General features: G+C 39.1%; 1 protein-coding gene across 4 annotated transcripts in view; it reads right to left on the bottom strand.

Annotated features, from left to right (window-relative positions):
• MAGI2 (membrane associated guanylate kinase, WW and PDZ domain containing 2) overlaps window positions 1-14,985 on the bottom strand; it is a 1,485,052-nt gene that overhangs the window by 188,963 nt on the left and 1,281,104 nt on the right. The gene's annotated exons all lie outside the window — the stretch shown is intronic.

The raw sequence follows: 14,985 nt of genomic DNA, 5'->3' as shown, positions 1-14,985 counted from the left end.
TACTATGTTTATCATCTTTAAAACAGACTTGTTCAAAATGGGCATAGTTGACAACTATTCCTATTTCCATCTGTAGGAAATATCTGTAGAAATCGGGACACATAGTTACCTACACACATTAAGGAATTCAACTCAGCATGGCAAAAATACTAATTGCACCACGATGCACTGTTGTGAATAAGTGATGATTAATTTTATGAAAAGAATTAAACTGGGCTGGGTGCAGTGGCTCACGCCTGTAATTCCAGCACTTTGGGAGGCCGAGGCGGGCGGATCACCCAAGGTCGGGAGTTTGAGACCAGCCTGGCCAACATGGTGAAACCCTGTCTCTGCTAAAAATACAAAAATTAGCCAGGCATGGAGGCATGCACCTGTAATACCAGCTACTCGGCAGGCTGAGGCAGGAGAATCGCTGGAACTCGGGAGGCAGAGGTTGCAGTGAGCCAAGATGCTGCCATTGCACTCCAGCCTGGGGAACAGAGTGAGACTCTGTCTCAAAAAAAAGAAAAAAAAAAAAAGTTAAACTATATAATCCATCATGTTTCTTAGCTGTCCTTAGAATCTAGAGTTACATTTAATGTTTAGGGGTAATAACCATCTTACCCAAGAAGCTTGGTAAAATTAGCTCTCTTTCTATCTTACATACACTGTTCACTATTTCTCTTTCCAATTAATAAAAAAATTCTGTTCAATGTGTGGTTCATAAGGATTTAATCACATCCTTTTTGGAAAGAGTTGACAGTAAAAATTACAGATAAATAAATACATTTATCTCCTTGACTCATTCTATAAAATACCAACGAAAACAATTTGACCATGAGTTTAAAAGTGAAACAAATTTTAACCTATTGGCTGATTAACCATTGTCTTCAGTGAAGTATAAAATTTATTTGCTGTTTTATGGAATTGCCAGCAATAGCATTTTTGCAAAAAGACGTCATTTATATATTTTCACCATGTCAAAATACTCAATGATTTCCTCTACTTTCTTTGTGTTGTCACCTTCCTGCAATGCCCAAACAGACTTTGAGTATTTGCTATTTCACATCTGACAGGTGCTGGGATTCTTAGACTTTGATACAGAGGTATTGAAAATAGTTCCTCTTAATGATGCTCTCATCTCCACATGAGACGTTATCTTAAAAGATGATTTTCCCTCCTATAGAAAATGTATAATCATCTACCCTCTCAGGAGTTATGGTGTCAGAACTAAAATGGTGTAAGCAGGAGCCTGGTGGAGAAGAGACAAGGAGAAGGGGTGTTTAATTTGACTGCCTTTCATCATGGGTACTTGGGCTCCTCATTATTCTAAGGCTGATTCATTCAGTCTGACCTCAGACCATTGGTGCAACCCAGGGCTCCTTTACTGCTCATGTGATGGCAGTTTCTGGAATATTTCTAATGCTGAGTTGTGCTGCAGAAGCTTCAGTCTTTGAAGCAATAGTAGCCCTTTCTGAATCATTGTTAAAGAGAAGTTGCTTGCTGCAGAGTAAGGAATTTTATATGGTAAGAGAGAGCATCAGAATAATTTCCTTAAAAATAAATGCTATTTTTGTTTATCTGTCAAATTATTAATCATGTTACAAACATTTAAATTAAGATGAATGAAAAATATTTATTTTGGATATACTCAATTTGGTCCTGATGAAGACAGAAGGTCAAATTTTCTATGTGATTCAACTCCAACTTTCTGCTCAACTTCATGGGAAGTTGTGGGTCAAACTACCATAAATGTCTTATTTTTTTTGTGGGGATGGCCCCTCTAGGAAATCTAGTCTATTTCAATTAAAATTAAAAAGCACTAAAAACCAAATCAAAACTTTCAAATCCTTGAAGAAACATGCTGGTTATTATATTGAGCTTATTTCCGAAATTATTCTGGTAGGACATAGATCACAAAAGCAAGATAAGACTTCTGAGATCTGGGAAGTTTTGCATATGCATGTATTGTGTGGTGAATCTCCACACTCCATGTGAATGGAATAATTTCTATTGGGCATGATTATTTAAAAACTGCTTGCTAAATTTTGCCTTTGCTGCTTGCCTCACAGATCATAGGACACTATTCCCTTCATCCCCCAGAAACTATTACACCTTGCTTGGCGTCCTAGTCTTTCTCAATTCTAAGCATTTTGCTAGGCTTGGTTCACCTGAGAATATTAATTTTGGGGCATCTCTTCACCCTTCTTCATAGGGAAACAGGAACAGAGATACAGAAAACCTTCTCTTCAGCCTGTCTGAGTTGAGGTAGCCTTCATTACAAAACCAAGTTTATAGAAAAAGAGCCATATTCTTTGAAATAATAGTAATAGTAATAGTTTGTTTTAGTTTCTGGCCTTCATTTCCCCTACTTCTATAGAAAGCTGTATATTAGAATTCTCTGGTGAGATTAAAATTTTTTTATAGTGACCTGACTTATGTTTTTCATACTGATCATTTATTGACTTTTATCCTTAGCAACTTGTTGTGTGTTTGAGTGTGCATTTGTGTCTGTACAAATGCAAATGTATTTATTTAATCTTGTGTCTTATGATAAAAGCAAAAGAGCTCAAGATATAGTTGTAAGTTAAATGAAATATGGATAAGAACATAAAACAAAAGAGAATAAATGGAAAAATTTAGATGTAGCTAATATAGAAACTAGATGCATTTTTAAAATTTATTTTTAAATAGATGCATTTTAATATAAAGCACAAAACTGATTACACCTGTAAAATCTGTCTTCTTTGGAACCAGAAATAAAACTAGAATATATTTGTAACTCTGCATCTAAGAGCATAGTGAGATGGGCAGAGAAACAGACACACATTGCAAATGGTTTAGGCAGGAAATCCTGGTACTTGAAAATGACAGAAGAAAAAAGACAACACTGATTTCATTATTGAAATGTAAATTAAATCTACATGTCAACTAAACACATTTTTTTTTTTTTTTTCTTGAGACAGGATCTCACTTGGTCACCCCATGCTGAAGTGCAGTGGCATGATCTTAGCCCACTGCAACCTCTACCTCCCAGGCTAAAGCGATCCTCCCTCCTCAGCCTCCTGAGTAGCTGGGACCACAGGCAGTTGCCACCACACCTAGCTAATTTTTGTATTTTTAGTAGAGATGGGATTTCCCCATGGTGGTCAGGCTGGTCTCAAACTCCTGGCTTAAAGTGATCTGCCCACCTCAGCCTCCCAAAGTGCGGGGATTACAGATGTGAGCCACTGCGCCTGGTCCTAAATACAATTTTTAATGAACTGCAGAAATATGGTTGCCAGATAAAATATATACCCAGCCAAATTTGAATTTTGGAGAAAACAATGAATAATTTTTTTGGGTATAAGTATGTTCCATATATAGCATGAGACATATACTACGTGGGACATACTGCTATTAAAAATTATTTGATACTTCTGGAACCTATTCATATTAAAATTATTCATTGTTTGAAATTCAATTTAATTAGGAATTCTGTATTTTTATTTGCTAAATCTGGTCATCCTATATAGGGAACAATTTATATATGTCCCTGGTAACCATTTAAAAATAAAAACACAATAGTAACATCTACTGCAGGTAATATTTATTTCATTCAGAAAAAAAAGCCCTGAAAATATTTACTATTTCCTTTATTGTCAGGAATCTTGATTTTGAGAAACCTTAGAACATTCCATTTGCTATACAGATCATTGCATTGTGCTGACTGCCTTCTCATTGGGATCCTGGACTGAGGTCACCTCATGTGATACAGGATGCTGTGGCCAACGCTAGTGCCACAAAAGGCCATTTTCAAACTGCTTGATGCAAATTAGAGTGGCTCTTTTCAGAACTTACTTTTCCTGACACACGATAACCAAAATGAAAGAACATCAATGTCTTTACAGTAGATCTGAAGTGGAGATCCCCTCTCTGGGTGTGCATTTGTGTGGTAAGAGTTTTATTATTATTTATTTTCACAGGGCAAAAAGATTATGAACTTTCTTAAAATCACCCCAATTCAAATAAGAGTTCAAAATACAATGAAGAGCAACTTTAATCCATCAGATATCATCAATTTGGCATAACACCAAAACAACTTTTGTTTTTCCTTTTCTTTTCTTTCTTTTTTTTGAGATGGAGTCTTGCTCTGTTGCCTAGGCTGGAGTGCAGTGGCGTGATCTTGGCTCACTGCAACCTCTGCCTCCTGGGTTCCAGCAATTCTCCTGCCTCAGCCTCCCGAATAGCTGGGACTACAGGTGCACGCCACCATGCCCAGCTAATTTTTGTATTTTTCAGTAGAGATGGGGTTTCACCATATTGGCCAGGCTGGTCTCAAACTCCTGATCTCATGATCCACCTGACTCGGCCTCCCAAAGTGCTGGGATTACAGGCATGAGCCACCATGCCTGGCCGCCAAGACAACTTTTCAAGATTTTCAGGAATTTTCCCAAACAGAACTAAGTCTTTCAACATCCTGTATTCCAGTGGATACATTGAACTCCCATTTGCAGAATGTGAAATAGTTTCTCCTTTAGCTGAAATATTTGCTAGAACATATGATTCTGCTTCTGAAGATTACTGTTACAGCATCATGTATTTCCTAGGGGATTCTGCAGTTACTAAAAATGATGGAGATGCTGGGGAAACACTTTCTAGTTCTCTTTTTTTTAAGCACAGAAGAGGAGTAGGAATGACTTTTAAACAAAGATATGTTTCACTACTGATTTCCATGCCCTAAAGCTGTGTGTTCTGTTTTACTTAAGAAAAGGAGACAAAATAATTTGAATACACTTAACATTGTTGAGCTGTACACTGAGATGTAAGATAAGTTTTATGTTATGTGTATTTTACCACAATTAATTTTTTTAAGCAATAAAAGAAAAAAGTGAAAAGGGAGAACAAAAGTGTGCACATATCACATGTGCAAGAGAGAAAAAAGAGAAACTAATAAATGGAGAGAATTTTTTTTTGTCACAGTCCCTGTGATACCCTGCTGGAAGACAGGAAACTCACCTGAAAACCCATACAGACCTTTCTACCTCTTAAGTTATCCTTTCTTATGAAGGATTATAGGGAATAAATTGAATTCACATTCTCACTACATTTCTGAAAATATTTCAGGGATTGTGGAGAAACTCTTTCAATACAAGAAACTGTTTTTTAAAAGTTTCCCAAAGAGGAAAAAAAGCCCCAAGGCTTTTATAATCTCCATTTAGGGTTAATTTGATGGAGAAAAATACCACTAATAAAATTAATGTTTAATTTAAAGATCCTCCCATTCTCCCACAGCCTGGAAAACAGACCTAAGCTTTCCATCAAAAATTTAGCCTTTGGTAAATGTAAGCCAGCAGAGTCATGAGCTAATTTCCATCAGAACTAGTTCAATGTTATTCACTTTTTTTCTGGTTTTTGACTGATTCATGTATTCCTTATTAAAATTCATTAAATGGGTTAAGCCCTGCAGTTCTTTGAGATAATTTGTTTAAGCTGCTTGAAGTGGGTAAAACGGCAATTTTTCCTAATGAAACTGACCTAGGCTAAGAAAAGACCTGTCCCTTAGCAAGCGTGGAAGACACACTACTGCCAATACTCAAACATCACATCACCATGTGTTAGCCAAGCAATACCTTCAATTTGCAAAGAAAATTTCACATGACTACCATCTTTGACCTGCAGAATCCATTTTTGTTGTTGTTGTTGTTGTTTTTTGTTTTGTTAAGACGGAGTCTCACTCTGTCACCCAGGCTGGAGTGCAGTGGCCCGATCTCGGCTCACTGTAACCTCCGCCTCCCAGGTTCAGGCAGTTCTCTGCCTCGGCCTCCCGAGTAGCTGGGATTATAGGCGCTCACCACCATGCCTGGCTAATTTTTGTATTTTTAGTAGAGAAGGCGTTTCACTATCTTGGCCAGGCTGGTCTTGAATTCCCGACCTCGTGATCCACCCACCTCGGCCTCCCAAAGTGGCTTTTTTTTTTTTTTTTTTTAAAAAATATGGGGAGCTGAGGCTTTCTCTGCAATGCTTTAAAAATGATCCTTTCTGTACCTTTTAAATAAAAGTGTTTTTCTTAGAAACACTGTAAAATTGTTTTCAAACAGCCATTTCTCCCCTGCTTTGTTCCTTATGGAGAGAGCAATCCAACCATTTCAAGTAATCCCAATGACTATCAAAAAGGATAAATCTGCACATATTGTCTTCTGATAAACTCAGCTACATAAAGGATAGGTTCAAAATAAAGCAGGCAAGGTGAAAAGCCTTAAACAGGAATAAAGGAATGGACTGGAAGGGAAGAATTGTGCTAGGAAGGCTAAAACTCAGTGAGGTGAGTCTTGAAGAAAATATTAACAACTACAAAGGGCTTTTTATTTATGTTCTGAGCAAGATAAGGGGCATAAAGAGAGACACCTGCTCTGGGTTTATGGCACACCGTAAAAAATTGGCAAAGAAAATGTGGAAGGCTATCAATACTTGCAAATGGAAAAATCCAGTTCTGACATTTTTTTAAAAATGGTGAATGTATAGCATTGATTTTTATTTTTTGTTTTTGGAAAATCCATCTAGAAAGATTTTAAAGTAATTTAAGATGGATTACATGTCTGTTTGGTATTTTACACCAACATTAAATACATCTTTATTGAGTTGTTGGTGTCTTATAAGCATCATAAATTCAATACAGAAATGGAATCTTTTATCTTTCCTCCCAAATCCACTCTTCACTCTTTAGTGTTCCTTATTTTGGGAAATTTCACCTGCCCTCTGAGTTTTTAAGACAGGAACCTGAAAGTCATTCTTTTTTTTTTTTTTTTTTTTGAGATGGAGTCTTGCTCTGTGGCCAGGCTGGAGTGCAGTGGCGCGATCTCGGCTCACTGCAAGCTCTGCCTCCGGGGTTCAGGCCATTCTCCTGCCTCAGCCTCCCGAGTAGCTGGGAATACAGGCGTCCACCACCATGCCCAGCTAAAATTTGTATTTTTAGTAGAGACGGGGTTTCACCATGTTGGCCAGGATGGTCTTGATCTCCTGACCTCATGATCCCTCCTTGGCCTCCCAAAGTGCTGGGATTACAGGTGTGAGCCACCGTGCCTGGCCTGAAAGTCATTCTCAACACTTTCCTTTCCTTTCCTTTCCTTCCTTCCACCAAATTTCTGTCTTTTCTATCTCCAAAATCTATTTCAGATCTACTTCTATTTACCTCCATGGCCACCATTGTAATTCACACCCTATTTTCTCTTCCTTGAGCTGAAACAACAGCAAATTTGACGATGTCACTGAATTTTATTATGCTTGAAAATCCTTCAGTGAATTCCTGTTACACTTGAGATGAAACGCAAAACCTACAAGGCTCTGAAGAAATTGGCTCCTACCTATTCCCTGGCCAGCGCATGTGTCACTCCTCTTCAATTGTTGAAGTTCCTTAAGCCAGGTGTTTTTAACCACAGGGCCTTTGCACAAACTCCTTCATTTGCCCACTCTTTCTTACTCTTCAGATAGCTATCTCTGACCCTTTTTTATGTGTCAGCTTAAGTATTATTTTCTCAGAGATGTCTCTGACCTTTCATTGTTAAACAAGTTTCCTTATTATAGTTTTTCATTGTATCCTGCATTTTTCCTTTATATGGTTCTATTTGAAATTATATTTATTAGATCATATTTATTAATGTCATAATTTTATAATTATTAGTTTAATGTCCATCTCCCCCATTAGAGCATAAATTCCATTAGTGGAGATATTATACCTATTTTTTTCATCATGTATTCCCAGTACTTAGCAAATAGCTGACACACAGTGGATACTTCAGTAGACCTAATTGAATGGCTCAGTAATGGTAGTGAAGGGTGAGGAAGGTAGGATACAGAGATATAGTCAAAAGATACTCGGGAGAACTGATGAGTCCCGGAGATTTGCTGGGGATGGAGAAGTGCTATAAAGGAGAAGACGAAATCTATGATGACTTCTAGCTTGGGAACTTGAGTGGATGATGGTGTTATTGGCTGAGATAAAAAAAGAGGCTTGTTTGAGTGGAGTCTCATGAGTTAGGTTATGGGCAAAATAAGTCTGAGGTGCCTTTGGGAGTATGGGTTCAAATGTAGTTTGAACTACATTTTGAAGTTTGCACCAAAATAAGTCTGGGTTTAGGTGTTTAAGTTCCACAATAATTGGCTCTACTGTGTGGTGCTCAGAGATATGTGTCAGGTAAAACTTAAAATAATGCAGCAAAATTGTGTTGCATGAAAAGTGAAATCCTTGGGTTTGTAGAATGAGTGAAGTGTTTGAAAAGTAACAGACAGCCAACTAGAAAGAAAGCTTCAAGAAGTAGTAGATGTAAATATTCATAATACAAGACTTTTTATTGGTTTGTCAGATAGGAGGGTCACTGATGACCTCAGTGGAAGCAGTTCAATTGCCAAGACAAAGGCAGAAATCAGATTGCAGTGGGTCTGAATAAATGGAAGGTGAGAAAGTGGGACTGAGAAATGGTTATGGGGTTGAAGAAGCAGTGTCATAGTGGCTACAGGGGAATAAAGCTCTTCAAAAAGAGATTTCTTTTTGGTGAGATAAGCATGCTAACATCCAGATGAGAAGGAACCTGAGTAGAGACAGTGTGAAGATTCAGGAGGAAAGAGGCTAACTGGTGAAATCATTTCATGAGACGAGAGAGGGTGTGATCTAGAGCACCAGGGGAGACATTCACCTTAATTGGGAGAGGAGGCATCCAAATCCTTATCAAGAGGCTGGAGCAGATCTCTCAGTGGGTGAACCCCTCAGGATCTGCCCCATAGGGAGGGGATGGGACTAGACAGGAGAATTCACTCACAGTGGCAGAGATTGGTAAGATCAATGGGAGTCTTAGGGATCCTGGTTATGAGGCAAAGATAGAAACAGGAACACAATTTCTGAGGTGGTGGAGTGAGAGTTATGCACACAGAATATGGGGTAAAACTGACTTAGGTTCTAGTCCCAGCTCCACCTCTCACTAGCTATGTGGTCTCACATACATGGGTGGGCACATGCTATCAGGATGGACTCCTGGGCTGGGAGGGAGACCCTGGATTTGCTTTGTGGCTCACAGATGCATGACTGTGATTGAGTCCCCTAACCTCTCGGAGGCTCAGATTCTTTTTCTGGAACAAAGTAAGGACAATAACAAACTATTTTAATGAGAACTAAATAATAGTAATGCACTTTACATTCTATCAATATAAAGTGGAACCTTTGTTCCATTTAATGCTTTTGATGGATTTCAAATTCTATTTCTACAAAGTAGAGGTCTGCTTTTCAGCAAGGTGTTCAATAATTTATTGCCACAACAGATGCATATTATTTTTCCTTCACTGTTTTCCACTTTTTGTTCTTTTAAGCTTACTTTTAAGTGCTTTTGAGCTGCCTTATGCTGTATGGACTACGACCTGTTTTGATTTGCTTTATCTTTTTCAATCACTGTTTTCATCCCATTGGAGTTTTCCAGTTTCTCCTGATCCTGGTTAGGTGAGAAGGTTTAACCTCACTCCAGTCTCTGTGCTCTAGTATAGACTGTGCCTCCAGCTTCAATGATTATGCCACCATTATTCTTTTATGAATTGCTTCTAACTTTGCATTTTCCTGTAAGTATTTATACAACGATTACTTACATTTACCCAACTTAACTAGTTTTAGTGCTTGCTACAGTTCTTTTTATACCAGTACTTCTCTATTTGAGGATTTTGAATTTTGATTCCTCTCTTAATGTATGTCCTCAAATAATTGTTTGGTGTGATAGGCGGAACAGTGGCCCCTGCAAAGATATCTACACGCTCATCCTCAAAACCTGCGTGTGGGCTACTTTACAAGGCAAAAGATAATTTGCAGATGTGATTAAGGCTAAAGGCCTTCAGATGCAAAGAGTATCTTTGATTATACAGGTGGGCCCAACCTACTACATGAGTCCTTCCAAGTGAGGAAACGTTCCTGGCTGCAGCTAGAGAGAGATGGCAGCATGAGGGGGCTCTGACTTGCTGCAGCTGCCCTGAAGATAGGGGAAGGGTGTCACCGGCTGTGGGGTCCTGGAGGCCTCTGGAAGTGGATTCTCTTCTAACAACTACAGAAAAGAATGCTGTTGTGTTGACATTTTGATTTTAGCCCAGTGAGATCTGTGCTGGATTTCTGACCTACAGTACTATAAGGTCAGTTTATATTGTTTTAAGCCACTAAGTTTGTAAGGAATGTATTATGGTAGCAGTAGCAAATCCATATAGCTGGCATCTTTCCTAAGCACTTCCATGTGAATTCTAGTTTCAGATGAAACTAAATCACAACTGCATACTGCAGCCTCTATTTCCTGGGCTCAGATGAATCTTGCACCTCAGCCTCCCAAGTAGCCAGTAGGATTACAGGCATGTACTGCCACACCCGGTTAACTTTTTGTATTTTTAGTAGATGGGGTTTCACCATGTTGCCCACACTGGTCTCAAACTCCTGGGCTCAAGTGATCCCCTGCCTTGGCCTCCTAAAGTGTTGGGATTACAGCGTGAGCCACCACACGCAGCCAAGACTTTTCTATTGTCCTCTGATATTTAGTGATGCAAGGAGAAGCCTGGATCTGCTCAATTTTTATTGGTAAGTCACCTTTCATTTTCCTCCCGGAAAAATTTTATTTTAAAATCCTTTCTAGTGCTTTATAAATTACCAGAATATGCCTAGGTGTTAATTTGTTTTCATCAATTCTTCCTGGACTATAGCAAGAGCATTTGCTTTGGGATTTCTCTGAAGTCTTTCTACTCAAGATGTGGTTTGAGACCTGCAGCATCAGCCTTACCTGGGAGTTTGTTAGGACTCTCAGACCTAAGATTTATACTGAATCAGATCTGCATCTTGACAGGGTCCCCAGGTGACTAATGCAGATTCCAGAAGTCCTGATCGAAGGATATTCTATTTGTAGATTTGATCTTGACTCTTTTATCAGAGTCCTTAATTTTTTTGTCCTTTGACTCCCTACAATCAATATTTATCAAAAGAGAGAATGCTTCTTCCTCTCCTCCAAGAGGTCATAGTCAAAGCTCTTGGTTCACACTTCTGTTAAGTTTAGCCTAAAGCTGTCTACTTACCTATTTTAAGTTCAGCCTAAGAGTTTCTCTGTACATAGTGAACTACTAATCTAACTGGATGTGTAAACAGACCATAACCTTCTCTTGTGCCAATCAGAGTTTCAGCCAAAGGCAGCCAACTGTTCGAATTGTGTTCAAATCAGGGAAATGTCGAGCTGTAACTAATCTAAGCTGTACCTCAATTCCATTTTTGTAGGTTACTTTCCTTCTGTCCATAAATCTTTGTCGATCATGCGACAGTGTTGGGGTGTCTATGAACCTATTCTGGTTTGAGGGCTGCCTGATTCACGAATCATTCTTTGCTCAAACTCTATCAAATTTAATCTAAGGTTTTCCTTCTAACACTTCTTTCCCTTCCTCTGGTAACTCTGGCACACTACTCCCCCAACCTCCCCAGCCTAGGTTTGGTCTCCTATTTGAAACACCCAATCCAAACCAGAATTACTTGGGAGAGTGATGTGCATGTGATTGCTGTTGAGTTGGAATAAAACGTGAGACCCACTGCTCCATAATTGGAGACCTCCTCATGTTGACCTCTACATCATTAACTTCTTGCAGCATCAGGTCCGGTTCTTACTGATGTTAATGAATGTTTTCACCTGCTGAGGTAATACCAAGCCCACAGATTTGTCTATTTCAGCCTTCTTTATCGAGCATTACTTTGTGTGGTCTTTGCATTTTGAGCTGCTGTGCCCATTTCTCCTTTTTAAATATTACATCTTCTAGCATCTGAGGATCCCAAGTATGTTTTCTGAGTTTGTTTTCTGTAGTAAATCTTTTTCAGTGTCATGCTCCTCTAATCTTCAAGGCTAAACATTCCTTTTAAAAATACTTACCTATTTTGTTATCGATGCCATCCTCCATTTAAAAATCAATCATTGCTAGAATCTGTGAATCCCTGATACTATCTTTTTGATGTCTTGGCACTTTACTGGGATGTTGGGAGATATGAGATATCAATATGAGACTTTGGCCTGATGTCATTTTAAGATTTCTTAGCATAATCTATTAATGTTAAGAGCAATTTATTTCTATCTCTACTTTGTTCTACAAATCTAGATCTTTTACTTTTTAAAAGTAAGATCTGGAATATAGGTAGAACTGATGTTTATTTCTTGTTTTGACTAACCAGCTAAGACTTGAAATCAATCTTCCCTTAAGACTATGGCTTCCCTGATTAACAACACTTGTTACTGCTTGTGGAGATAAAGCACAAAAATCATCAGAGGATTACCCCTGCAATGTATTTTCTTATAACTACAATAGCAAGAAATAGGGATTAAGAACAAACTTGTTTGCTTTACAGTGGGAATTCTTGGTGCAACTGACTTCTGTTTCTCCCTATTTATTTTTCGTATCCCCAGGTTCTCCTGTAGAACTTCCCAGGCAGAAGAAAAGATGATTCTAATGATTTTTCTGTGGAGCAGAGAGTCACAGCTTGCATCACAGTCCATGGATCACCAGGAGGAACCTTACTGACTACTGGTGAGTCAATGTTTTACATCACATGAAGACAAAAGATGATCATGAATATCATTTTAGTTTGGGTTCTCACAAAAGCAGACCCTGAGAGGAGGACTTGGGTGACTCTAGGAAGCATAAAGTGAAGAATGGGGAAAGTGATTCAGGGAAGGGAAACGTTGATGAATAGATTATCACGTTGAGCAGCTGAGGCTTAGTCTCATCGTGGATCTTCTGAAAAACCACGAGTACATGGGGGGATAAGGATTGTTCTCCTATGGTGTTAACTCTCTTGTATTCTCGGTTGTGCCTGCTTTAAGGCTGTGGTGCCACAGAAAGTTCTTCAGTAGAGAATAAGAGGCTGGTGCTTGAGGTAGAACTATCAGCTTGCTAGAAGCATCCCAGCCATCTGTGGACTTGGGTCAGCTGAGAGGATATGAGTAAGACATCAACACCATCTGTTGTAGATGCTGTTGATGAAAACAGGCAAACCATACCTGTGGTAGGAGGAAAATGTAACTATGCACTTAGAGTGATGATTTTTTGGGAAGAAGGGATTTACATAGCATTAAAATGGAGATGGCAAATGAGTCCATTCTTTTGCCAACTCTGATCAACTGCTGCCTGGAGTGCTGTGCTGAGAATTCTCAATGGCCTCAGCAGGAAACCATCTTTATTGATTAGCAACCCCACCCATGGGAATGGAGGAAAAGTGGGTAGCAAGTGGGCCTTGTTTTGCCACTCTGTTTTAAAGTGGAGGCTGTTTTTTAGTAATGAGTTGAGTGAACATACCTCTAATGAAATAAAATCTTCCACAGATTTGGCCTTTTAAAAATGCACAGCATGTAAAGTGTCTTTGGTTAATGGGAGAATTCTCCAATTGTTGCAAGACTAGGGGAGACTTCTGAGGCACAGCAGTTAAATAAGCATTAGCTTTGTTATTTTGGTAGAATTTTTTCTGGTACACATGCTAATCTCTTTCCCACTGATACATAAAACATGAAATAGTCATAGTATGAACTGAAACTATGAAGAGATCAAAGTGGAGAAAATGTAAGAGTGTCAATACCTAGTCCTAGCATCAATGCTGAGACAAGCATAATCTGCCATCATGTTTTAAGGAAATATCACCATTCACCCTGGGACATATTTGAACTGTTATCTGAGTCCAAGAATAAGTACAATATAAAATATATTTCAATAACAACCTGTGACATAGCAATTCAATTTGATTTCAGGTCCTGTGGTTATTTTCTAAACAGTCCTCAATTCTCATGTCCCATGCTGCATCTGAGTAATTCACTGTCAGGTCCTGCCTGGCCTACTGCAGCCAACCTACCTGCCTCCTGCTCGTACCTTCATCCATCTGCTCTTCACACTGTAGTCACAACAATCTTTTCGAAGAATAAATCTGATTATGTCACTCATCTACTTAAAACCTTGTAATTGGTTTTCCCATGCTTGTAAGAACAAAGTGAAAATCCTTTATAGGACCCTAATCTGTTCCCCATCCGTTTTTCTAGCCTCACCTCGCTCTGGTGCTCAGCTCCTATGTGCTTTGCTTTCTCTCCTCCAGCCACAGGGACCTTCTTTCAGACTCTTCAGTCTCCCTCTCACCACAAGGTCATTGAGCCTGCTTCTCTGCCCTGCTGACCCAGCTAACTCCTGTTTCTCCTTTAGATCTTGGTTTGCTCCAGGGTCACTTCAGAGGTAACTTCCCAGACTTCTCTAAACCAAACCCGATGGAGGCTCTCATAGCTGCATAAACCTCAATGCTACTTCCCATTTCCATGGTCGAGACCACTAATTGGTAAAGGTATTTCCCCTCTTTGGGTCTAAATAATAGAAGTTTGCTGTATTACACTTCTTGGGGCTAGAAGTCTGAGATCAAGGTGTTGGTAGGGTTGGTTCCTGCTAAGGGTTGCCAGGGAAAGATCTGTTCAGTCCTCACTCCTGGCTTCTGGAGTTGGCTGAAAATCTTTGCCATTCCTTGGCTTCTGGTGCATCACTCAGATCTCTGCCTTCATCTTCACAGACATGCACACAGGGGATGGCATCTCCAATGTTCTCCTTTTTAATAAGGACACAAGTTCTATTGGACTAGTGGCTCACCCTACTCCAGTATGACTTCATTTTAATTAATGACCTCTGGAATGGCCCTATGTCAAATAAGTTCACATTCTGAGGTACTGGGGGTAAGAACTTCAATATATAAATTTGAGGGTGGGAACACAATTCAACCTTTAACAACCCCTTACATTAACCTCCCTGGGCCAAAGTTTTCGCATCTGTTACAACTGGAATTAAGGTGCATGTTTCTGGGATAACTTTTCTCTCCCCTATGGGTTTAATTTCCTGAGGGCAGGGATCTTTTGTGTTTGTGTTCACTCTCCATTTCCTAGCACAGTACCTAGTGTAGAGTAGGTGCTCAATAAATACTTGTTGCGTGAAAGGAAACATCAAAATGCATTTTTACCAATACTC

Source organism: Pongo pygmaeus, chromosome 6 (genome assembly GCF_028885625.2).
Source record: "Pongo pygmaeus isolate AG05252 chromosome 6, NHGRI_mPonPyg2-v2.0_pri, whole genome shotgun sequence".
Taxonomy (NCBI): Eukaryota; Metazoa; Chordata; class Mammalia; order Primates; family Hominidae; genus Pongo; species Pongo pygmaeus.
Note: the sequence above shows the minus strand (reverse complement) of the source record. Positions and strands in the feature narration are given on the sequence as shown.